Source organism: Wyeomyia smithii, chromosome 1 (genome assembly GCF_029784165.1).
Source record: "Wyeomyia smithii strain HCP4-BCI-WySm-NY-G18 chromosome 1, ASM2978416v1, whole genome shotgun sequence".
Taxonomy (NCBI): Eukaryota; Metazoa; Arthropoda; class Insecta; order Diptera; family Culicidae; genus Wyeomyia; species Wyeomyia smithii.
This window is the reverse complement of record NC_073694.1, coordinates 84,981,632-85,009,193: the sequence shown is the minus strand read 5'-3', so window position 1 is coordinate 85,009,193 and position 27,562 is coordinate 84,981,632. Positions and strand designations below refer to the sequence as shown.

The 27,562-nt window shown below is 35.9% G+C and overlaps 2 protein-coding genes across 5 annotated transcripts in view; one reads left to right on the top strand and one right to left on the bottom strand.

The window, feature by feature from the left end:
* Nucleotides 1-3,009, bottom strand: part of LOC129717785 (inhibin beta chain-like) — a 74,208-nt gene extending 71,199 nt beyond the window's left edge. Inside the window, exon 1 of the mRNA XM_055667947.1 lies at nucleotides 2,915-3,009. The gene's annotated coding sequence lies outside the window, so the exon portion shown is untranslated. The remainder of the gene's footprint in view (nucleotides 1-2,914) is intronic.
* A 5,178-nt stretch (nucleotides 3,010-8,187) lies between these two features.
* Nucleotides 8,188-27,562, top strand: part of LOC129717782 (acetylcholinesterase) — a 111,148-nt gene continuing 91,773 nt past the window's right edge. For 3 of the 4 annotated variants that reach the window (XR_008726742.1, XM_055667939.1, XM_055667942.1), the window contains exon 1: nucleotides 8,188-8,379. The gene's annotated coding sequence lies outside the window, so the exon portion shown is untranslated. Of the gene's footprint in view, nucleotides 8,380-10,090; nucleotides 10,357-27,562 lie in introns of all 4 variants that reach the window. The other variant, XM_055667941.1, reaches the window with a different exon arrangement.

Here is a 27,562-nt window from a genome sequence, read left to right as displayed (position 1 = left end):
GTGAAAGGTGAAGTCTTCGGATAAATGTCTTGGGGTACGTAAAATTTGAGATGACAAAATTGCAAAATTTCGCGCCAAATTTGAAGTGATGACCTTTTTGCGGAACAGAGAAAATAAAATCTGGATGATTCATGAAAAATCTGGATAATTGGACATCATATCTGTCTACCTGAATACATGTTCAAAAATCTGGATAATCCAGCTGAATCTGGATACCTGGCAACGCTGTTCACAACCCTCAAGCCTTTTTGCTAAATTGTGGTCTACACGGTAAGAAAGGAAAACCCATTATTGGGTACTTTTTCAACCATTTCGCCAAAAAGTGAGCCAACCCATTTAGTGGGTAAACTCGGTTTACCCATTAACGGGTATACCGATTAAACGTCAAAAACTGGGTACAATTTCACTCATTTTGAGAAATAAATTTTCTCAAAAAAAAGGGTGAAATTTTACCAATTATTAAATAAACGGAAATTTTGTGCTTCTCACTCAAAAATATGAAAAGAAGTGAAAGTGAACTCAATTGTTTTTAATTATTTGCAAAAATGACTCTTATTTACGAATACAGGAGTATTTTATTTGCTATTATCAATTGTCAGAATCGCTATTCTCTGCAACAAAGCCAATACCATACGGATAGTGAACATTCTAGACCTAATATAAGAAAATCTCACATTGTAAAATTCAATTCTTGATATAACATACTGTTTACCTAGCAACTTCTTAAACGACGCAGTATCGAATCTCTTTTAAAGTCCTTCCATGGCAATTGTTGACAAATAATAAACAAAACAGATCGTAGAAGTGTGCGAACAAATCGACAGCGCAAACTAAAACGATGCTTGAAGTATTTTTTTCCCCCTTTAATGGGTGAACAAATGACCCATTTTTTTCTAAGAACATGTCTTTCTAATGCGTACAATTTTACCCATTTCACATTTTTAAATTTACTCATTTTTTTGACAGCCGCATATGACAGAAAAAAATGGGTACAACAATACCCATTAATGGGTTTTCGACTCTTACCGTGTATGATAGTTACTATCGAAACTGCCGTTCCAATCACTTAACGTCGAGACGTACATACTGCCCTTCCAAGCATAGTTGTCCCAGCGTGCTTAAGTTTTGTGTGGAAACATGGGACTACTATGATTAGAACGGCAGTGTAGCACGCAAAATTTTTAGGCAATATTTTACAAGAATCAGATAAATCAGATTTTTTCGTAGGTCTTTTGCCACCCCCTCCCATAAATTCCATGAACTCGGTGCCTGTGTGCGTAGGTAAAAATGCTTCACATGTGTAATTTGACCGTCTTAGGGGCCATCCACATACCACGTGGACAGCTTTGAGAGGAAGGGGGGTTGGCTAATGTCCACGGTCCATACAATTTTTTTAGAATTTATATGAGCAGTTGTCCACGGATGAAGAGGGGAGGGGGTCAAAATAGTTTAAAATCTATCCACGTGGTATGTGGATGGCCCCTTAAGAGTTCTAAAAGGATTCAAGCACAAGTTGACGTTGGATCACAAGAGTGGAGCAAAGAGAAAACCGGGACAAACATGCAAGAAAATAGAACGGAAGGTCATAAGATTTTTACCTGCAAACCCAACACTTCAATACGTGATGCGGCAAAAAAGCTTGGAGTTTTCAAATCATAGGGTAACTGCCTTTAATGGACCACTTAGTAGCGCAGCTGCAAATTTTGCAAGAAAAAGTGTAAATATCTAAACTGAATTAAGTATTTCATTATGTATAAACATGAAGTAACATGTTTATCATCTTTTCTGCATGAAAAACAACTAGATAATACCTCTATTTCCTCATAATAGAAGAAATAAATCATCGCTTCAGTTTTTTCAATGGGCCACCGTTTCCTTATTTGGACCACAACAATTTCCTAATTTGAGCCAGGTCTAAATAATACATCTTTTCAACCGTAGCTGCCGCTGATGAAACTAACTCTGGCTTACGCACTGAGAGTTCTGGATCTGGATCAACTGTACCCGTTCTTTCGTAATAGGGAATCCTTTACGTGCCTTCCAAGTTATCCAGCGAACAAATGAGTCCTCTTCCGCGGCAGTCAATGCAGTTTGTTTACCTTTTCGTGGTTTCCCTGACCTGCTTCAGTATATATTTTACCAATTTTCGGCGTTTTTCCCATTTTTGCAGCAATTTTATATCATAACAAATTTATGGTAACTGTGGTAACTATGATTCGCGGCGTTATTTCGATGATAGCTCTTGTTCGAAATGAAGCATTCCGGAATAAGAAAAGCAGTATTATTTCAACCCTTAATTGGGCCAATATTTTTTTCAATATTTTGAGTGTTTTTCTAGTAAAATTTATTGCTTATCTTTTAAAGACACTCTTATCCTACCCGTTCATCGAAAAACTGATTATTTTCGCTCGGAAAGTGTGATGTCAGTACAGTTTTTGGTAAAGCCATTTCCTATGAAAACGTTAACAAACCATGACAAACCAGGTAGCTGTTATTAAAAGACATTTTTTGCAGCTTTAATGAAGAATATTATAGTAAACGTCTGTTGCAACATTTTTAATGAAGAACATTGTTGAAGTTGTCAAAGCATAAATCAAAATAAGTATATTTATAATGTGTAATTTGGTGTAAGAAGAACAGGTCTATATTAAGCAGATCTACCCTATGTCCAGAACTGCCGTTCCAATCATAGTAGTCTTATGTTCTACACAAACCCTATGTACGCTGGGACAACTATGCTTGGAAGGACAGAGAAGGTCAAGGTAAGAAATGAGTTACATACGTACAAGGTTCAAAAGTTCCTGAATTTTGATGAATGCCATCAGACATATTCCAAAACCCGCGCCAGACAGTTCCACACAAATCTGTATACAAAAAGTAGTTGCTGTGAGATAGACGATGCCAAAGCTAGTACCTGATTTTGAAGAGGCACGAAGTTTCACGAAGCTAATGCCCTCGGCTCCGATGTTTGCACAAGTATGAAACACCGTGGTCGATAATATAACACTGACAGTGGCTCCGGTGTTTCAATCGTGCCGTCGATTTAACACTAACACTGAGTGGTAGTTTCACAGGCTCGGTTGCATGCGTTTCTGTTCGGCTAGCGTGCTAACCAGCATCCGGCGATGCAGAAATCCTGCTGTTTCCGGTAGACTGCTGGCTATGGACTGAGACAATAGGACACGAAACTGAATTACGAGTGATAGAGCATTGAAAACATAACCAAAAAAGAACTTTGTTCATATGGTCGTGTAAAATTATTTTAGAAAAACGTCATTTGGATAGGAAAAAAAATCGATAATTCCTGGTATCTAATAATTATAATTTCTAAATCTACAAGTCATCAAAGACAATTGTCTTGTGCACTAACAGTTTGTTGTGAAGTTTATAACGTCTAACACGGTGTTATATCTAGTATAAACCACCATTCGTCTCCATTTGTACTTCGACTCAGCTGATCATTAGGCACATTTATGTAGTAAAACCCGTTTAATAGAACGCTATGTGTGTAGAATTGTAAGTGAATCTGGTGAAAAATAATAACAAAACAGAGAAGAATAAAACCGAGAGTATATAGAAAATTATTCTTGCCGGGAAAAACTTTCTCTCTCGTTGGGCGATGTCATCGTACATTAGACGTTGAAAATGTTTTGGAGGTGTGTTACCAACGCACACTTGCTTGCACTGTTATACATACATGTTTGGCGAAGAGTCTTTCGTAGGTTATTCATCACAATGGGCTCAAAAGGATTTAGGAACGAAAATCATTCTTGCAATTGGGTGTTTTAGCTATATCAGTTTTTTATGAAAGAGCTACATTTTCTAAGCAAAACGTGATTTTGAAAATTTTTAAATCACGAATTAAAACTGCTCGAAATCGCTACAATGACAGTTCGCCCATATACTAACTGTCATTGTAGCGATTTAGAGCGATCTTTATTTGAAAATCGAAGGAAAATGATATAAAATTTAAAATAATCACGTTTTGCTCAGAAAATTACACTCTTTTAGCTGATATATAAAAATCAGAAATCCATGAGTAGCTAAACAACCCAATTACGTTCATTTTATTCAGACAAGATTGTGTTGTTCTCTTAAACTTATCTTCATAGTGACAAAAATTATTAGATGGGTTATTAGTAATTCGAGTGAATTTATTTATTTCAAATACTTCTAATACTCTCTCTGTAACTGTATTTTTGCCTTTCTCCTAGAAAGGTATAGCAATCACTTGCAAAACCGAAAGTATAAAAGTGCTCCAAAGGGCTGAATGGCATATATCACTCGACTCAGCTCGACGAGCTGAGCATTTTCTGTATGTGTGTGTGTGTGTGTGTGTGTGTGTGTGTGTGTGTGTGTATGTGTGTGTGTGTGTGTGTGTGTGTGTGTGTGTGTATGTGCAGATTTTTATTCTTTCTCACTTTTCTCAGATATGGCTGGACCGATTTTCATGAAATCAATTGCAAGTGAAAGGTCTAGTTGCCCCATAAGACCTTATTGAATTTTATTGTAATCGGATTTTTAGCTTAGAGGTTATGTTTAAAAATGTGAAAATCATGAAACATCAATATCTCAGAAACTACACAACCGATTTGAACAAAATTGGTTTCAAAAGAACAGGCTACCTAGAAAACCCTTAACTTTTGAATTTCATAAAGATTGAACTTGTGGTTCAAAAGTAATGACAAGAAACGTGTTTTGAAGACTACTTAATCTCACTTATGTTTCTCAGAGATGGCTGAACCGATTTTCATAAAATCAGTGTCAAATGGAAGGTCTTGTTGCCCCATAAGACCCTATTGATTTGTTTTGCAATCGAACTATTACTTTGCCTGTTATGTTTAAAAATGTGAAATCCAGCTATGCAAAGGAACATATTCCGAAGACTACTTGGACTCACTCACTTTTCTCAGAGATGGCCGACCCGATTTCCACAAAATTAAAGTCAAATGAATGGTCTAGCTGCCTCAGTAGACCCTATTGAATTTTACTGTAATCGAACTGTAACTTTATTTGTAATGTGCCGACTTGTGAAAATCACGAAACTTCATTATCTCAGAAACTACACAACCGATTATTATTATCAGATGAGCGGGCTAGTTAAGGGTTAACTGATGAATTATGATTGAACACGTGGTTTCAAAGTTTGGCTGCCCTACACGTTCCCATTTCATTTGATTATAATCGAACTCAAGCAACCGTTATGTATTAAATTGTTAATAAAACAACGAAAGTCTATTATCTCAAAGATTACATGACTTATTTGAAAATAACTAGTGTCATACGAACGAGTCATCTCTCAAACTTACAAATAACAAACTTCATAACAATTTGATATGTGGCTCAAAAGTTATGGAAAGAAGAGAAATTCAAAGACTATTTAAAACTATAACTGCTTTGATCGACATATGTGGCCTCAACATAATTTAAATGTGGTGTCGTACTATTTGAACGTTCCAAGTTCATTGATTCCTTTCGGTTTGTTTGAAGTCTGCAATGGCACGACGAATCGGCCATAGGATACGATCAAAGTCAAATAACAAATCGTTTGAAATGATTGGTTTTATCGAAATGACAACATCCTCGTCTTATGGCTTCTGTACATCGCCTTAATTCTGAATATATTCATATTGGGTGGTATTCTGTCATCATCAGCAGACTTTCTGGCATCAATCTGACACCGGAAATACCCATATTGGGAGGTTTTTTTGGTTGTTTTCCAGAAACTAAAAGTGGTCGTCTTCAAATTCAAAATAGTGTCCAGGGTCAATGTTTGGTTTCTATTCATCATCACGTTTACGGAAATATCCATATTGAGTATTATTCGGTCATTTTCGACTGTTGCCTATAAAGTGCCATTTAGCAATTCAAAATGGTGCCTGAGGTCAATTGTTAGCTTTTTGCATCATTCTGGTTCCAGAGATACTCATATTGGATAGTATTTGTTTATTTAAGGCTGTTTTTCACAAACCGGTAGTCGCCATCTTGGATTTCAAAATGGAATTTAGGATACTGGTTAAAGAAAAACTCATATTGGGTGATATTTGGTCACTTTGGACTGTTTTTCAGAAGCCGAAAGTCGTCATTTTGGACTTTAAAATTGCCTGTGAAATCAATTTCTGTCATCTGGGCGTAATTCTGGTTCCGAAAACATTCATATTGAATGGTATTTGGTTATTTCCGGCTGTTTGCCAGACACCGGAAGTCACCATCTTAAAATTCAAGATTGTGTCTGTGATCAATTTTTAGCTTCTGTGCATCTTTCTGGTTCCAGAAATACTAATATTTAATGGGAATCGTCCATTTCAGGCTGTTTTCCAGAAACCGGAAGTTGCCATCTTACAATTCAAAATGTTGTCTGAAGTCGGTTTGTGGCTCCAGTGCATCATTACGGTTCCGGAAATACCCATATTGGGTGGTAGTTGGTCATTTGCCGCTGTTTTTCCGACACCGGAAGTCGCCATTTTGGATTTCATAATGGCATTTGGAGAATTTAAAATGCTATCTGTTGTCGATTTTAGCTCCTGTGTATTATTCTAGATCCTGATATTATTATATTGGGTGGAAATCGGCCATTTTCTGCTGTTTTCCAGAAACCGGAAGTTGCCATCTTACAATCCAAAATGTTGTCTGAGGTCGATTATGGAACATATTTGTTACTACTAAAAACATTCACCTGCCAATATGGTTCCATTTAGTTGATTAGTTCGCGAGATGTGCAGAAATTTGTGAAGAAACATGTACTTTCAGAAGAGGGAGGGGCGTCAAACCATTATGGACATATTTATTACCTCTAAAAACATTCACATACCAAATTTGGTTGTATTTTCTTGATTGGTTCTTGAGCTGTGCGAAATTTGTGCTTCATTTTCATGGGATCCCTCCCTTATAGAAGAGGGAGTCGGGTTTCAAACCATTATGTACATATTTGTTACCACTAAAATCATTTACCTGCCAAATTTTGTTCCATTTGGTTGATTAGTTCTCGAGATGTGCACAAATTTGTGTTTCATCCAACTATTATGGACATATTAGTTACCCCTTAAAACATCCACATGCCAAATTCGGTTTCATTTGCTTGGTTTGTTCTTCAGTTGTGCAGAAAATAATGTTTCATTTGTATGGGACCCCTCCCTTCCAGAAGAGGGAGGGGTCTCAAACTATCATAGGAACCTTAATCGGCACCAAAAACCCCTACATACAAATTTTCACGTCGATCGGTTCGGTAGTTTTCGGGCCTATATGGATCAGACAGACAGACAGACTTGACTGCATTTTTATATGTAAAGATTACAACATCAATATTTTAAAACCTAAAGAGTGAATATACATTTATTGGATTGAAGCGTTCATGTAAATCTATTTTTACAAATAAAAAATTGAATGAGAAAGGCTGGGTCTGACCGCTAGGTGGATTAATTTAGGTTTTTTTTTGGTTTTAATAATGCTCTCAAATGCTCTCAAACTGTTGAAACAGTTAGAAATATTATGAATAATATTGTTGCATGAGAAATATCCCCTTCCAGCTGGTCTTGAGGTACGATGCTGGCCTAACAAGCCAGTCGTCGTAGGTTCGAGTCAGTAGGATCGTAGCGCTAACTCCGCAATTGTCCTGTACATTGTAGAGTTTGCTGCGAAGTCTGTGTAAAATAAACAGAAGGTCAAGTTCCGATACGGGATGTAGCACCAAGGCTTCGCTTTGCTTTGAGAAATATTATATTAGTGGTAAGTGGATTATTCTAGACTTGCAGTTTTGACAGTACTGAAAACTGATAGAAAAAGACAAGCTGAACTATTCAATGAATAAATGTTACAATACATCGTTTTCTTTAACTCTAATTGCACTTAAACTTATTGCAGTTATATTGCCAATTGCAGTTTTAGAAGATACTATCCATGCATGTGTACGTGAAATTTTAGTAAAATAAAATAAAATAAATAGAATTATGATTATAAAATTATAGTTCATGGTATCAGCTGCGAATTTCGGATCGGATATATCCTTGCGAATAAATATGTGAAATGCCCATTGCGGTCTCTTATGTTGTGTGACCAACTCAGAGAGAGAATCCACTAAAGAACATTAGCCCATCTGGAACGAGATAAAAGAGAAAAAACAAGGGTAGGAAGAAGCTTTTGCACGAGCGACAACGAATGAACCGTTCTCATCAGTTCTGATACCAGGAGATTTTTTCCAGTTCAGTTTCGTTTGAGCCATTGCATGATTAACATATGAACTCCAAAAGCAGGTTTTGCTTGTGTGTACCAAAAATAATTGTGTAGTTTCACAAACTTCTAATGCAGAGGCTATGAAAAGATAGAAATTCTGTTAATCGGTTTGATAACAATGCTTTGGATTATTTAATTGCATAGTAAGAAGTAAGTGTTCATATGAAGTGGTTGATTGCCGCGATATAAGGAACTAATACCCGTTAGGTGAAAAAGGGGCGGATTTGGGAGGGGGCTGGTATATTGACCGTTATTCGAGTGGCCTTGTGGATGAATTTTTCATGCTAACGAGATTGAAATGAACGTTTGACCTGAGGCGTTGAATTTGGGTTCAATTTACGAAAAACCATTTTTTTAGATTGTGAATCTAAGAATTGGAAAAATTAGAGTTCAAGGAAGTTAGAAATATGGCGTGCGATGTGGTTGAGTGTCTGTATATCTTGGTTTTTCGGAATCTAAGATTTGAATCAATTGTTGATGAGATTAGATGCTTTTGCCTCAAAGTTTGTGCACTCCAGGTGAAACGGTGCCTTATTCAATTCATGATCAAAATCTGTGATAATTATGTGTATGCTGAGCACATATCTTAATTTTACTCGTATGCACAGGCATTAAGTGATCAGATAGCTTCGATAGTGAAAAGTTGTATTAGTGCGGAAGAAAAAGTGGTCGTACCTATCTCGTGTAAGAACGTGGAACGTGATGGAAGAAAAAAGGAGAGGACGACCCTGACTGTGGACTATCACATTTCAAGGCATCCGTTTTTCCATACGCTCTCTTAGATTCGCGCCCGCACACTCACACAATCGTGAGATCCTAGGAATCAGGAGCTGAAACGTTGCTTGAAATACCGCAGGATAAGACAAAAAACTACTATACACACTACCGTAATCTGGCGGCAAAATGATTACATTTTCAAATGGAATTTTGCATCGCTTTTATTTTGTTTATTCAATTATGTTTTTAAAATTAGTATGGATGCAAATGTGATAAAATATAATGGAAAGTTTTGTTGAAAATCAACTTAAGCTCTTATTTATAATATTTTTCTTCATGATCAAAATATTTATTTGAGCTCTTACAATTAGTTTTCGAAATTCATGGCGAAAAACCAAGTTTAATGTTATAAATTAGATCACGAATTAAGTTCTCCAGTGATCAATTTATCCCTGGATTACGGTGACGTATTTTGGTGACTCGCCCTGTAATATTTCTTGTGGTGAGGCTGTGGTACGTTAAGGTTTAGTATATGTAGCTGTTCAATTGCTGTGCCAAAGGTAACGCTTAATAATCATCTAGGATCGATTATTTAACCATCCCATCATTTTTCCATCGTGTGTATACGTAATGATGCAAAATACCTTTCAATGTCGAGTGTTTACGGATTTCGATAAATAGAAGAAGCTGAACAAAAACATTATTGTAGACTTAATGTAATAGTTAAAAATATATTATTTATTAGCATATTTTGATCTTGCATATATCGGAAGAATAGTCACACCATGCTTTTATCACATAAATCTGAAACTTTTTCTTATCGCGGGAAAAAAAGTGGAAAAAAAAAATGATAGCTTGAAGTTTAAAAGCGAAACAAAATGATTCAATCAATGCAAATGAAAAATCATGATTTTTCGCTAGTGAAATCTTCCATAAAATACTTACACGTATTTTTATTCTCTATTATGCAGTAGTGAATCCGTGAGCGTAAATTTCGAGTGAAGTAGCTATTGATCGCAAATATGTAGCAAATTATGTATATATGCACGCAGAACCGTGAACTTATCGCTAACTGTGGCGTTTTACACTAGTGTGCATGTGTGTAAAAGAGCCGATTTCAAATCTTGGATTTTGTTTATTTCAGTTTTAATCGAAGTAAAACTTTTGAAGTTTGCATTTCTACACGCGTCAAAACATGAGAGATACTCACTACTTTATGAAAAAGTTTCCGTTCATAGTTTTTTGCGATGTAGTGTAAATATATAGCTGAAATAATAAGTACAATAATCTGTGTAAAAAACCGCGTGAATTCCGAAATCCGCGTAAAAAAAGTCACGTGAAAACCGCGTTAAAGAAACTTCAGTGTATTAAATTACTTATCAGAGTAAGCACGTTTTAGTAACAACCAAAGTAAGTAATTATTATCAATGTTTGCATTTAATTTTCTTCACAGAACTGGAACATATTTGCAAAATCCGTACTGCGTTCTATAATACACCTGAGTGCATTGTTAGAAGACCGAACGTGTTATTGAGAGTTTCCTAGCAATATAACTACTGTGATTAGAAACATTCATATTTTTAAACAGTTTAAATTCTCATTGCAAATCAAAATGCTCGTACTAGTTAATTTCGTTAATGCATCCATTTCCAAGCTACTTTGAATTTTCGTTGAGAAAATTATAAAATAAAATACATCAAAAACGGATTAAACTTTCACCTTCAATTATTTTTTGTTGAAACTTGAAACTGCGACCATTATTTTGATCTTTTGTGGTAATGTAAAAGGTTGAAATCAAATGTTTTTTTTTCAAACTTGACCTCCCATTGAAAAAGATTCACTGTCTCTTTTTTGATAAATCAAAATTTACTATAAAATTTAAAAATTATTTTTTTTCAGTATAAACAATATACACTGGGGTCTTTTCACGCGGGTTATTTTTATGCAGTTTTTTTATGCGCGACTTTTTATGCGATTTTTTACAATAGCGCTGATTATTTTTACGCGGTTTTTGACGTGGGACTACGTCTTTGTTTACTATACTGGGATGCATTCTGTAAAATTGGAAATGAAACTGGCAAATGTTGCGTCAGATTTCAAACGTTAATAACAGCTGAACCACATGATGGATAGCAATAACCAATATGTTGTTGGATAGATAAAAAGTGTAACAATTTTATAAAACGCTAGTTATCATTATTACTTCACTGCTCAACGGTGAAAATTGATTAAAAGTTACAGGGAAACTTACGCGAACAATGAACCAATTACATGCGAGCATCCCTAGCACAGACGACGTGAATGGACACCATCCGTTCCTCGTGATATTCTCTGTATCAATATTGGTATAAAAATTGACAGAATCTCCCCGTCCCAATAGGTCAATTTATTTTTGCTTCCATGAGCTTAGACTAAAATGATGTCTCGAAGGTAAAAGTTTTCCGAAAAGTTTAAAACAATCTCAATTCTTGAACAATTTCTAAACCTGCTTTCAAAACCTCATAAAAACTGATGTCTTGAAAGAAAACATGCCGGTAATAGCAACAGTACCAGTGGAGTAAAGAACCGCAGGTCTCTCGTCGTCTATGATTGCAGCGGTACTCTTCTATTCGTACATTTCAGCGGTACACTCCTATTCGTACTGCAGTGGTACTATTCATATTGCAGTGGTACACTTTTGTTCGTACATTTCTATTCGTGTGCAATCGAGGAAAAACTGCAATGCTGCTGTTGATGGTGATTGAAAGTTTATCTCATAAATATGATTACCATAAACTATTCAACGAGAATTGTAAATTTTGCAACGGATATTTATTCAATTTTATCTTCGATATTCACTAAATAATCGTGACCGGATAGTATCGAAAGAGTAAATTCCACATATAAACATTTATAGAATAGTAAGAGCCTGCGAATGCTTGTGAATTTTTGGTTTATTTACTAAGATTCATTAAAATCTCCTTTTACATGTATATTAGCAGTCTTCGTAATGCAGCGAATGTAGTTGTAGGTAAATGAAAAAAATTGTCAAGCAAAAAACAAAAATGGAATTGTTGATTGTTATGGTTTTTTGCTGGAACTTAAGAATTTTGTTAGACATACCTTCTATGTTTGCCATTTAATGAACCTTTGAACCTATTATAGATTTGATTTAATCAAAGTTAAATAAGACAAAACCATTTATTTAAATAACGTAAGTATTATTGGTTTTTTCGAGGATATAGAGTTAATTCTGACTTTGACGCATTACGAGAAATTCTTGGTGCTTTTTCAACAAGAATGATATGCTTGTGCCTTGTCAAACACATGTTGTTTGCACAAAAAAATACTGCAGGGTAATACTAATATCGCCAAATATATACGATATTCTTTCGAGTGCTGTTGAATATATTTCAAAAAATTGATTTCCAGGGGAGGCTGAAAATAAAAATACGTACAGTCGCTGAGCAAACACCTTGATTCTGTCTGCAGGCTCTGTATATTTTGTAACAAAAAATCCCCTAATTACAGTGTTTAGTCCCACGTCACCATTTCATACAACCCTAGGGCTGTATACCTTGTAGTATTTTATATAACGCAGATTATTTTTATGCGATTTGTAAGATTATTTTTACGCGGTATTAAATAGGTTTAGTATAAGTTAATCCAATAAAGTAAAAATCAATCGTATGGTTCATGACAGTAAGATATTCTGTTTTATTAATCTAAATAATGCATATTTTTAATATATTTGCTGTTATTATCAAAAAATAGGCGATTTCCGTTGATTCGGGAAGAAGGAACAAAAATACATCAATAATCGTATGACGATACGAGTCAGGATCGTTGCGATTAGCTTCCGAATAAGGAACGAAAGCTTAAACATGTGGCAAAATTATTATAAAAAAAGTTATTGTCATGTTCTTCAATAAATTTTCATTTTAGAAGCACTATAAACTCATTGTGTGTTTCGTTACCATTTTTATATCATTTTTAAAGTTTATATTCACTTACGTGCCATTATTTTCAATCGGATCTTATTATTGAATGTAGTTTTTACGCGATTTTTCAAAATTACGCGGTTTTTTCATACGCGGATTTTTTCAACGCGGTATCGCGTAAGCGCGTAAAAAAAGATCCCAGTGTACAATGTTTTTATGAGGCATTAATAATTTTCTACAACTTATTCTCAGAATTTTTTTCCATACAACTAACGGTTTCTGACCTACAATGCTTTGAATAAAACCTATGTACAAAAGCTGTACACGTAGTTACATCTCTGTGATTGAACTGATTTATTAACATCAATACTGACATACAGTATATTGGACAAGTCATCTGCAACTAGTCTCATACATTCATCAAACTGTTCATGTAAAATCTGTTGAAAGTCTTTTTTGAAAACAAGATAAGAATTCAAGTAAATAACATGTTTCGAGTTTATTTCAACAAAAGTAAGAACACAGAAAAAATAACAAATTCAATAAAAAATCAAATTACAGAAATATTTCTCCTGAACAAAACAAATACAACTTTGCAACAACGTTTAACGAGGAAATATTAGCATTTAATATTTCGTAGCAAATCCTTTATTGTCAATTACAGCTTTGCATCTTTGAGGCCTACACTCGATCAGGTCGTCAATAATGCTTCGTGGAATTGATTCCATAGCCTTTCGGATTTGTTCAAATAACTGGTCTTTATTTCGTGCCTCTACTCGATTGATTCTTCGGTTTATGATCTTCCAAAGGTTTTCGATCGGGTTGAGATCCAGTGATTGTGGTGGCCAATCCATCCCGACTACTCTATTGTCCTTAAAACATTGTGTGACCACTTTGGGGATGCGCTTTTTTAAAGGCGTATTCCTTTCTGCATAAGGTAACATAATGTCTCCCATGATGCTGTTGTACATAAAACGATCCATAATCCGTTGATCAGATGAATTGGTCCAAGACCGTTAGCAAAGTAACATACCCAAACTATCCACCTTGTCTATGAACATTTGGAAGTACTGTGCACCTAAGCGCTTTTCAATCGATCGGAGTACGCGACAAATTCCGTCACTCCCAAATATTTTGAACTAGCTGACCAGGCAAACTTCATCTTGCTTATTTTATTGTTTAATTTAATAATTTTAAACATTTCAAATTCATTGGTTCCTTGCGATTTGTTTATATCGTTTGAAATGATTGGTTTTATCGGAATGACAACATTCTTGAATTTTGGCTTATGAACATCACCTCTATTCCGGAAATATATTGAGTGCATTTCAGTTATTTTCGTTGTTTTCCAGAAACTGAAGTGGTCATCTTCGAATTCAAAATGGTGTCCAGGGTCAATACTTGACTTCTTTCCATCATTACGTACATATCCATATGTAGTAGTATTCGGTTATTTTCGGCTGTTTCCCAGAAGTTGCCATTTTACAATTCAAAATGGTGTCTGAGGTCAATTTGTAGATCCTTGCATCAGTCTGGTTCCGGTGATACTCATATTGGGTGGTATTTGGTTACTGCAGGCTATTTTTCAGAAACCGTAAGTCGCCATCTTGGATTTTAAAATGGCATTTGGAGACAATTTCTGGCCTCTGAGCGGCATTTTGGTTCAAGAAACACTCATATTGGATGGTATTTGGTCATTTTCGGCTGTTTTCCAGACACCGGAAGTCGCCATCTTACAATTAAAAATGTCTGAGATCGATTTGTGGCTTCAGTGCATCATAACAATTCTGGAATCACTCATAGTGGGTGGTATTTGGTCATTTGCCGCTGTTTTTCAGAAACCGGAAGTTGCCATCTTGAATTTCAAAATGGTATTTGGAGACATGCCAGAAGAAGGAAGGGTATCGAAACATTATGGCCGTGTTTGTTACACCTAAAAACATTCACCTGCCAAATTTTGTTCCATTTAGTTGATTAGTTCCCGAGATGTGCAGCAATTTGTGTTTCATTTGTATGGAACCCCTCCCTTCCAGAAGAGAGAAGGGTGTCAAACCAATATGGAGATATTTGATACTCCTCAAAACATCCACATGCAAAATTTGATTCTATTTGCTTGGTTAGTTCTCGATATAAGCAAAAATTTGTGTTTCATTTGTATGAAGAGGAGTAGGGGTATCGAATTATTACGGACATAATTTTTACCCATGAAAACATTCACATGCCAAATTTGGTTGTATTTGCTTGATTGGCTTTCGAGCTGTGCGAAATTTGTGTTTCATTTGTATAGGATCCCTCCCTTCCAGAGGAGGGAGGGGTGTCAAACCATTATGGACATATTTTTCATCCCTTGAAACATTAACCTGTCAAATTTGGTTCCATTTAGTTGGTTTGTTCTTGAGACGTGCAGAAATTTGTGTTCCATTTGGGTTCCCCTTCGAGAAGAGGGAGGGGTGTCAAACTAATGTGGATATATTTGTTACCCTTAAAACATCCACATGCCAAATCCGGTTCCATTTACTTGATTAGTTCTTGAGCTGTTCAGAAATGTATGTTTCATTTGTATGGGACCCCTCCCCCTCCCTTCCAGAGAAGAGGGTGGCTCAAACCATCATACGATCCTTTCTCGGCCCCAAAAACCCCTACATACAATTTTAACGTCGATCGGTTCGGTAGTTTCCGGGCCTATATGGATCAGACAGACAGACAGACAGACCGGACTGCATTTTTATAGGTATAGATTTAGACTCATAACTGGATATAACCGTACGCCATTTCAGCGCAGTTCAGCTAATATGACATTGTGCGAATACAAGCTTTTTGCCTTTCTCCTAGAAAGGTATAGCAATCACTGCAAAAACTAAAGGTATAAAAGTGCTCAAAAGGGCCGAATGTCAGTTCGACGAGCTGAGCATTTTCTGTATGTGTGTGTGTGTGTGTGTATGTGTGTGTGTGTGTGTGTGTGTGTGTGTGTGTGTGTGTGTGTATATGTGTGTATGTAACGCTCTCCCAATCTCACTCGATTTTCTCAGAGATGGCTGAACCGATTTCAATGAAATCAATTGCAAATGAAAGGTCCAGTTGCCCCATAAGACCCTATTGAATTTCATTTAATTCTTCTAATTTTATTTAATTGAATAATTTAATCGTATTTTTAGTTTAGAGGTTATGTATCAAAATGTAAAAATCACGGAACATTAATATCTCAGAAACTACACAACCGATTTGAACAAAATAAATTTCAAATGAACGGGCTACCTAAACAACCCTTATCTTTTGAATTTTATGAAGATTGAACCTGTGGTTCAGAAGTAATAGAAAGAAACGTGTTCTGGAGACTATTTAATCTCACTCATGTTTCTCAGAGATGGCTTTACCGATTTTCATAAAATCAAGGTCATATGGAAGGTCTTGTTGCCCCATGAGACCCTTTTGATTTTTTTTGCATGCGGATTATAACTTTGCCTGTTATGTTTAAAAATGTGAAATCCAGTTATGAAAAGAAACATATTCCGAAGACTACATAAACTCACTCAATTTTCTCAGAGATGGTTGAACCGATTTCTACAAAATTAGTGTCAAATGAAAGGTCTAGTTGCCTCATAACACCCTATTGAATTTTACTGTAATCGGACTGTAACTTCGTCTGTAATGTATTGAAATGTGAAAATCACGAAACTTCATTATCTTAGAAACTACACAACCGATTTGAACAATAGTGATATCAGATGAACGGGCGAGTTAAGGATTAAATGATGAATTATTAGTGAACACGTGATTTCAATTTTGGCTGCCCTATACGTTCTCATTTAATTTGATTATAATCGAACTTAAGCAACCGTTATGTATTCGATTGTAAAAACATCTCAAGTATTACACGACTTTTTTGAACATAACTAGTGTCATACAAACGGGTCATCTCTCAAACTTACAAATAACAAACTATATATCAATTTGATATGTGGTTCAAAGTTTTGTAAAAAAAAGAAATTCCAAGACTATTCAAAACTATACCTGCTTTGATCAATATATATGGCTTCAACATGATTTCAATGTGGCATCGTACATCGCTCATAATTAAATTGTTCGAAATTAAGAGTCATTTCTTTTATTTCGCTATTTCTTAAGCACTAACATTACGTAAAATTTCATATTTCATACTCTAATTACAACATTAATATTTTAGAACCCAAAGAATGAATATACATTTATTGGATTCAAGCATTCATGTAAATCTATTTTTACAAATAACAAGTTTGAATGAGAAAGGCTGAGTCTGACCGCTAGGTGGATTAATTTAGGTTTTGTTTGGTTCTTCAATGAAATCAAAGGTTTTTTCGCAGGTTGTCGAGAGAATAATTCGGCTCCAACGGCAACGTCGTCCGATTAACGTGTGAGGATAAAATACAAATTATTCCACCTAGCAGTCAGACCCAGCCTTTGTAATTCAAACTAATGATTTGTAAAAATAGATTTACAATAAACGCCTCAATCTAATAAAGGAATATTCACTCTTTGGGTTCTAAAATATTGATGTTGTACTTAATGTATGAAATATGAAATTTGACGTAATGTTAGTGCTCTAGAAATAGCAAAATAAAAGAAATGACTCTTAGTTTCGAGCAATTTAATCACCAACAATACCAGAAACGTTTAAATATTACGATACCATATTTCAATTATGTTGAGGCAGATCGACTTGAACTGTCCTACAGTACGGTCGCATTTTACCAACAGCTCGAGGCTAAGTCTTAAGCAGGTATTAGACGAAGCAAATATTTGCTATTTTTGGTACGATTTTTATTTGCACAAAATTAAATCTGTATTGAAAAATAGCAAATATTTGCTTCGTCTAATGCCTGCTTTAGACTACCGAAAGATATTGAAATTTTGTTTTTCGCTTTCAACAGGCAATCTTCTTGAAAGACTACCTGTTGAAACGCAAAGTAATAAATTTGTTTTCGTTAACGAGTGTTTAGTGAGTAAATTTGAGATATTTCTACTTAAATTCTATAGTGAAGTGAAAGTGTAGTGAAGTTTTCCAGTTATCCCTGGAAGAAATAAAAAAGCTCGCTTTGATGCGGCTTCAAGATAACGTGAGGCATCTCCTCCAAGTGACACTGAAATTTCGACTATCAGGTATGATATTCTTTCTTCCGTTGGGGATCAAGAAGTTCAAACTTCTCATACTGAGCATAAAGCCGTTATGAAGAAGGTTAAAGTTTCACCTATTGTGGTATTTGTAGCAAATTTTAAAGCATTTCGATCAGAACTTTCATCATTTCTGTCGGATGTGAAAGTTAATTTTCAAATTGGCCGCCAAGGCGAAATTCGTATTTTGGCCGAATCTTTTGATGGCCATAAACATGTTTTACAGTATTTGACTAAAAAGATGTATAAATTTTGTTCTTCTGATGCCAAAAACGAGAGACCGTTTAAGGGTTTTTTTAAAAGGTCTTTCAAATGATCAATCTATTGATGAAATTAAAGATTGTTTGTCAGAATCACTTGGTTTTGCCCCCAACCAAGTAATTTTAATGAAACGAAAGGCAAATGCCAAAATTAATCAAACTGGAATACACCAGGAAAATTACTTAGTACATTTTGATCGTACCAAAGTACATAATTTGAAATGTTTGGAAAAAACACGTGTTTTATTTAACGTGCGAATAAAGTGGGAGAATTTCAAGAGACATGGAGAAATCCATAATCTTACTCAATGTCGGAATTGTCAAGCCTATGGTCATGGAACTCGAAACTGCCATATGGCAGCAAAATGTATGATTTGTGGTGACACTGGTCACACGAAAGATATCTGCCCCGTGAAAGAGACCACTAATAGTTTCAAATGTGTAAATTGTGGGGGAAATCACAAATCTAATTTCTTTAACTGTCCTGTAAGGTCAAAAATTATTGCTTCCAGACAACGTAGAAATTCTAAGCAACCTGTTGTCAATGTGGGTATACAAAAGACTTTCAATACTGTTCAGGCATCACCAGCACTTTCATTAGCAGGTGTGTCTGTAGGTAATAATTTAAATTCAGATAACAAATTTCAGACAAAAAATCCTGTTCAGGCAACACCAGGCTGTTCATATGCCAGTGTCCTTACAGGTAATATTTCAAATTCAAACAGTAACAAACCATTCGTGTTTGGTGCTGAAAAGTCAGCCAGTATTGATTTAGGTAGTCCAACTCCCGAGAAGATTGAATACCTACAACAATCCATGCTGCAGCTAATGTCCGTTTTGTTGAACTGTAACTCGATGTACGAGGCTGTTCAAGAAGGTATAAAATTTACAACTAATATTGTTATGAAATCGAAATTCAGCAATGATTTTAAATAAGGCTGTAAATTTTCTAAACTGGAATGCTTGCTTTTTAAAAGCGAAAGAGGATGAATTTTTCAATTTTTTAACAGTCCACGATGTGCATATTGCAGTTGTGACTGAAACGCTTTGAAAGCCAAATATTAAACTAAAAAAGAACCCAAATTATATAGTTCATAGGTTTGAGAGAATTGATGTTGTCGGTGGTGGAGTTGCAATAGTTAGGGTAACGGGGGTATTTTGGCTCACATGCATATTTTGGCCCACCCGGTAACATTTTACGCATTTTATCTGATAAATTCAATGACTATTATAAAAATATGCATGCAACATTGAATAACACATCTAAGAATAATACTACACTATAATTTTCGGCGAAAAACTGGCACTAGGTAGTGTTATTTTGGAATTTAATCATACATATTCAAAGTCATGGCTGAGTCAACCCAAAGTCAAGAGGAAGTGGTAATATACAAGTCAACGTCCGGAAGCTATTGTAACAAATATGTATGCTATTGAAACAATTCGTTGTTGTAGCAACATCAATAAAATGTCATAGAAACAGTTTGTATAAACGCATGGCCGAAATATGTTTGCCTGAAATTGAAATTCAACAATGATTTTAAATAATGCTGTAAATTTTCTAAATTGGAATGCTCGCTCGTTAAAAGCGAAACAGGATGAATTTTTCAATTTTTTAACAGTCCACGATGTGCATATTGCAGTTGTGACTTAAACGCTTTTAAAGCCAAATATTAAACTAAAAAAGAACCCAAATTACATGGTTCATAGGTGTGATAGAATTGATGTTGCCGGTGGTGGAGTTGCAATAGTTATCCACCGTCGAATAAAACATCGTGTTTTACCCCATCTTGAAACCAAGGTTATCGAGAGTTTGGGAATTGAAATTGAAACATGTATTGGCATTTTATTTATAGCCGCAGTGTATTTGCCTTTTCAATGCACTGGTGAGCGAAAAAATTATTTCAAGGGAGATTTGCAAAAACTCACAAGAAATAAATCTAAATTTTTAATCATCGGTGATTTTAATGCGAAACATCGATCTTGGAATTATGCTCAAAGCAATTCCAATGGAAAAATATTGTTTAATGATTCGGCTGAATTTTATTCAGTTTTATTTCCAAATGGTCCTACATGTATATATTAGGAATCCATCTACAATTGATTTGGTACAAGAGCGGGGGCCTAGTGTGGTTGGTAACGTCTCCGCTAACCACGCTCGATGCCTGGGTTCGAATCCCACCGCCGACATAGGTGTCGATGGTTGTGAGGTGACGTGATCCACTCACAACCAACCCAACTGGTCTAGATTCAATCCTAGCCGACACCGGGAGATTTTCTGAGGCGAAAAATCTCTGGAATCACGCCTTCCATCGCATGAGGAAGTAAAGCCGTGGCGCCGGTCCGTTAATAAACGGGTCGTGAGTTAGGGACCTGGGTGTGGAGTCGCCTCCCTGGGCGTCGGTAATTGGCCACAACAGTGGCGGAAATAGACCGACGGAAAATAAGTGAGAATAAAAAAAATTGATTTGGTACTAACAAATCAAAGTCATTCATGCCGTGATTTATTAACTCATCCTGACTTTGATTCTGATCATCTTCCCATAACATTTTCTATTTCCCATGAAACTATTTTAAATCCCACTAGATCTGTGTTAAATTATCACAAGACTAATTGGGATAGATATCGTTCTACGATCGAAGAAAATTTGAATGATGATATTATTTTACAAAATAATGCTAACATTGACAGAGCATTAGAAAATTTTAGCAGCTTAATACTCAATGCCCGGAATTTATCAGTTCCTAAGGCTCGAGTGAAATTTAATGCACCAATTATTGACAGTGAACTTCAACTTCTTATACGTTTGAAGAACATACGGAGACGTCAATACCAAAGATCTGGTGATTCTGCTTTGAAAATTATTTTTGAAGAATTACGAAAGGAAATTAAACATAGATTCACTCTCTTGCGAAATGAGAATTTCATGAGAAAAGTTGAACAACTAAAACCTTATTCAAAACCTTTCTGGAAGCTTTCGAAGGTTCTTAAGAAACTTTCGAAGCACATTCCAGTCCTTAAAGATGGTGATTGCATTTTCTAACTAATGATCAAAAATCTCAAAAACTTGCTCAGCAGTTTGAGAGTGTTCATAACTCCAATTTGAACGTAGTAAGTCCTATTGAAAATGAAGTAAACCAAAAGTATGATCAGATCACCACCCAAGAATTTCTTTCTGAAGAGGTATTGGAAACAAACCTGTATGAGGTGCGAACTATTCTTAAAAAATTCAAAAACATGAAAGCACCAGGAGATTATGGGATTTTCTATATCCTCATCAAAAGACTTCCCGATATTATTTCCCGTAATCCGGATTTTCGCGGATATGCTCCGAAACAGGATTTTTACGATTTAACGAAAAAACAAGGTTAAATACCAATTAATACAGTTTTTTTGCGACAGGGATGATTCGAACTAAATTTTTCGCATAAATAACGCTTGCACAGCAGTGTTGGGATGAGCAATAGAATAAGCCGGCAGTGGAATGTGATACGCATACAGGGACATTGCGGGTTCAACTCCCGTCGGGATGCGGTATATTTTTCCAAATCTGTATCATATATCCAGTTCGCTTGTTTATCGCTTCGCCTGTTGCACACATTGTTTGCTTAATGAACAGGGATGATGCGCAGAGATTGGAAAACGGCCTAGACGCCGTTTTGAATTCCAAGTCAGCGACTTCCGGTTTCTAGAAAACAACTAAAATGGTCGAATGATGCCCAGACCATCTAAATTACGGAAATACACAATCGACGCCAGATACCATTTTGGATTCTAAAAGGCGACTCAGGCAATATGGGTATTTCAGGAATCGGGATGATGCCCTGAGACCATGAAAAGGCCCCAGATGCCATTTTTGATTTCTATATGGCGACTTCCGGTTTCTAGGAAACAATCTAAAATGGTCGAGTACTCCCCAATATGTATATTTCTGGAATTAAAATGGTGCCCTGATTCAGTGTACAGGGCAATTGCGGGGCTAGCGCTACGATTCTACTGACACTAACAGTCTCTCCCGAGCCGAGACTCGAACTTATCACGACTGGCTTGTTAGGCCAGCATCGTACCTCGAGACCATCTGTAAGGTATGAGGAGGTATTTGGTCTATTTTGGATGTTTATCAGAAACCGGAAGTCACCATCTTCGAATTCAAATTCGGCTCTAACTTATTTGGAAAAAGAAAGATTTGACGTAGTGAAAAGGAAGAAAAAAGTCAGATGCATGAATAATGTTTGATTAAACACAAAGATATACTCATTTGAAAATCCTTTTTCAATTCAGTGGTTAAATATATCACTTACTTTCACAGCATTGAAACTCTATAATCTCTACATGTAGTTAATTCATGTTACCATGACGATCGGTTTCACTACTTATGTAACACAGATCTCTACGTTTCATGCATTTTCAAGACATTTTGGCATAATTTTTTTTCGATGTAGTAAATTTTACAAATTGTGCATTTTTTCTGACGGTCAGTCCCGATTGGACTAAAATTTTGCATGGGCACTGTTTTCTGGAAGACAAACCTTTTGAACCCTACTTCTGAACGAAATTCGAAAATCTATGTCTATTGCTACCCTGAAAAAAAGCAAAGCCTTGGTGTTACATTCCAATTCGGAACACGACGTTCTGTTTATTATACAACTTCGCAGCCAATTTTCAAGTGTACAGGACAATTGCGGGGCTAGCGCTACGTTCCTACTGACACCAACAGTCTCACCCGAGCCGATACTCGAACCTACGACGACCCGCTTGTTAGGCCAGCATAGACTTTGATCGTAATGGGAGTACTATTAACTAAGGTCAAAGAGAGCAGGTGTGTATTTATGTATAAAAAGGCAATTTTCCAGCGATTTTTGAATTTCGATTTTTATTCTCTAACCTTATCACTCGATCAGCTTTTCATGGTTTGAACTACATTTCAGAATTAAGTTGTATTATATCTAAACGATCAATTACTTTCCTCTCTCACAAACAATTATTATTTTGGGTGCAAAAAGACCGAATCTTCTTAAATGAGCAAATCATTGATTGTGCTGCATCATTTTTTCACTTCTGGAGCAAAATGCATGGTCTCAATATTTTAAGTCATGACGGAGTGAGTTGGTTTTGCTGCGTTGATTGTTGTAGATTGAATTGAATCCAATTTGAGTTAATTTAATTCTCTGCTGTATATTGAACATAGCGCTTTGTAAATAGGTTCTGGAAATGTTCTTGTTTTCGGTGTATAGTGGTAAGTGACATACAGTTTAGAAACTTTTCATATAAAACATGGTCGTTTAAATCCTTTACCATGATGGCGTATATATCTTATTATCGTTATTTATGTTTAAAATTAAAGACGCAAAAAAGCATCAAACATTCATAACTCCGAATGATTTTGCAAGCTCCAGCGAAATCACAAATGAACGAGTGTGCAGCAAGGAATTTCGATTTTCGATGTCTTCTCGCACTTACGGGAATTCTCGTAAGCATAAACAGCCGGAAAACCTGGCATTCCTGGCCTTGGGTTAGATACAACTACGATTGTGTTCCATTAGTACATTAGGCCGCAGAACAATTTTATTACAAGCATCGGTAGTTCGAATGACAACTTGAAATGGTAGTGTTTGACAATGTAATTTATATCTCCTTTGCTGACTGGCAAGGTGCTACCTTCCATAGGACTAGTCCTATTGCCTCCAACGGTCTCTCCTTGCTGAGATTTGAATGCTCGACGACTGGTTTATTAGACCAACATCATACCTCGAGACATTTATGAACATTCACTCTTTCCTCGTAACTACTATCACTTTGAAAGTTGTATTGACCTAATCCGATTATATACAGGAATATTTCTGAGTGATACAAATTTTTATTAATTTTATACCGATTTATTAATTTTATACAGATTGCCGAATTCAGTGATTTTTTCATATAGAATTAACTATTACCGCAAGATAATTATTCGTATAACGACAGTTCAGATACCTATTTACATTTTTAAATTTTATATTTTCATGCAGATATTTAAGCTGAATGGATGGAAACATTGCTATGAAATTAAAAATGCAGATTAAAATAACGTATTTTATCGGAACATATCTGGCAGGCTTAACGTAATAAGACTAATTGCTTTCTTTAAAAATTGTTGCAAATTCATATTTTCTTATTATTTTTATGATTCTCTTGCATTACTTGATTAAGGCCAACCTTTTGTAGAGCCGCGGCTGTAAAGGTGTAAAGCATCGCGTTCATATTCACTTTAGCGTGGTTGATTTTACAGTCCTGCTTAGAGCTGTACATTAGCCTACGGATGCGACGCGTTGTGCCTCTTTTTTGTAAGATTTGGACCAAGGCGACCAAATACAAATACAAATACACAGAGGCGACAAATTTCGTCATCTGACTGACCGATTTGTTTAATGCGTAAACATAACCAATATCAATATCAATATTTGTTTGCCCGTGTAATATCAAAGTATTTGCCTAAATTATTTGTTGAAAAATATTTGCCATCGTATTTGCTTGTGTCTGATGTCGTTGCACGAATATTCGCTTGTATTTTTGCCTTTCTCCTAGAAAGGTACAGCAATCAAATGCAAAACCGAAAGTATAAATGTGCTCCAAAGGGCTGAATGGCATATATCACTCGACTCATGTGTGTGTGTGTGTGTGTGTGTGTGTGTGTGTGTGTGTGTGTGTGTGTGCGTGCGTGTTCGTGTGTGTGTGCGTGCGTGTGCGTGTGTGTGTGCGTGTGTGTGTGTATGTGAGAGAGAGAGAGAGAGAGAGATAGAGTGTGTGTGTGTGTATGTATGTGCAGATTTTTATTCTCACTCACTTATCTCAGAGATGGCTGGACCGATTTTCATGAAATCAATTGCAAATGAGAGATCTAGTTGCCCCATACGACCCTATTGAATTTCATTGTGATCGAATTTTTAGTTTAGAGGTTATGTATCAAAATGTAAAAATCATGAAACATCAGTATCTCAAAAACTACAATACCGATTTTAACAAAATTAGTTTCAAATGAACGGGCTACCTGAAATGCCCTTAACTTTTGAATTTTATGAAGACTGAACTTGTGGTTCAAAAGTTATTAAAAGAAACGTGTTTTGAAGACTGTTTAATCTCACTCATGTTTCTCAGAGATGGCTGGACCGATCTTCATAAAATCAGTGTCAAATGGAAGGTCTAGTTGCCCCATAAGACCCTATTGATTTGTTTTGCAATCGGACTATTACTTTGCCTGTTATGTTTAAAAATGTGAAACCCAGCTATGCAAAGGAACATATTCCGAAGACTACTTGGACTCACTCACTTTTCTCAAAGATGGCTGATCCGCTTTCCACAAAATTGATGTCAAATAATAAGTCTAGCTGCCTCATAACACCCTATTGAATTTTACTGTAATCGAACTGTAACTTCGCTTGTAATGTACCGAAATGTGAAAATCACGAAACTTCATTATCTCAGAAACTACACAACCGATTATTATTATTAGATGAGCGGGCGAGTTAAGAGTTAACTGATGAATTATGATTGAACACGTGGTTTCAAAATTTGGCAGCCCTATACGCTCCCATTTCATTTGATTATAATCGAACTTAAGCAACCGTTATGTATTAAATTGTTAATAAAACAACGAAAGTCTATTATCTCAAAGATTACATGACTTATTTGAACATAACTAGTGCCATACGAACGAGTCATCTCTCAAACTTACAAATAACAAACTTAATAACAATTTGATATGTGGCTCAAAATTTATGGAAAGAAAAGAAATTCAAAGACTATTTAAAACTATACCTGCTTTGATCGATATATGTGGCCTCAACATAATTTAAATGTGGTATCGTACAATTTGAACTTTCCAAATTCATTGATTCCTTGCGATGTGTTTAAAATCTGCAAATGCACGACGAATCGGCCATAGGATATGATCAAAGTTAAATAACAAATCGTTTAAAATGATTGGTTTTATCAAAATGACAACATCCTCGACTTTTGGCTTCTGTACATCGCCTTAATTCTGAATATATTCATATTGGGTGGTATTCGGTCATTTTCAGCAGATTTTCTGGCATCAATCAAACACCGGAAATACCCATATTGGGAGGTATTTAGTTGTTTTGGTTGTTTTCCAGAAACTAAAAGTGGTCGTCTTTAAATTCAAAATGGTGTCCAGGGTCAATGTTTGGTTTCTATGCATCATCTCGATAACGGAAATATCCATATTGAGTATTATTCGTTCATTTGCGACTGTTCCCTAGAAGTTGCCATTTAGCAATTCAAAATGGTGCCTTAGGTCAATTGTTAGCTCCTTGCATAATTCTGGTTCCAGAGATACTCATATTGGATAGTATTTGTTTATTGTAGGCTGTTTTTCACAAACCGGAACTCGCCATCTTGGATTTCAAAATGGTATTTAAGATAATTTCTGACCTCTGAGCGTAATTCTGGTTGAAGAAACACCCATATTGGGTGTTATTCGAACATTTTCGGCTGTTTCCCAGGAACCGGAAGTCGCCAACCTAGAATCCAAAATGGGGTCTGTGGTCGATTTCAGCTGCTGTGTATTATTCTAGATCCGGAGATACTCATGTTAGACGGAAATCGGCCATTTTTGGCTGTTGTCCAGAAACCAGAAGTTGCCATCCTACAATTCATAATGGTGTCTGAGGTCAAGTTTTAGCTTTTTGCAACATTCTGGCTCCGGAGATACTCATATTGGGTGGTATTTGGTCACATTGGGCTGTTTTTCAGAAACCGAAAGTCGTCATTTGGACTTTATAATTGCCTGTGAAATCAATTTCTTTCATCCGGGCGTAATTCTGGTTCCGAAAACATTCATATTGAATGGTATTTGGTCATTTCCGGCTGTTTGCCAGACACCGGAAGTCACCATGTTAAAATTCAAGATTGTGTCTGTGATCAATTATTAGCTTCTGTCCATCTTTCTGGTTCCGGAGATACTCATATTTAATGGGAAACGTTCATTTCAGGCCGTTTTCACCAGAAACCGGAAGTTGCCATCTTACAATTCAAAATGCTCAAGGCTCCAGTGCATCATTACGGTTCCGGAAATACCCATATTGGGTGGTATTTGGTCGTTTGCCGCTGTTTTTCAGAAACCGGAAGTAGCCATCTTGGATTTTAAAATGGCATTTGGAGACAATTTTTGGACTCTGAGCGTCTTTCTGGTTAAAGAACACTCATATTGGGTGATATTTGGTCATTCTCGGCTGTTATTCAGACACCGGAAGCCGCCATCTTACAATTTAAAATGTTGTCTGAGGTCG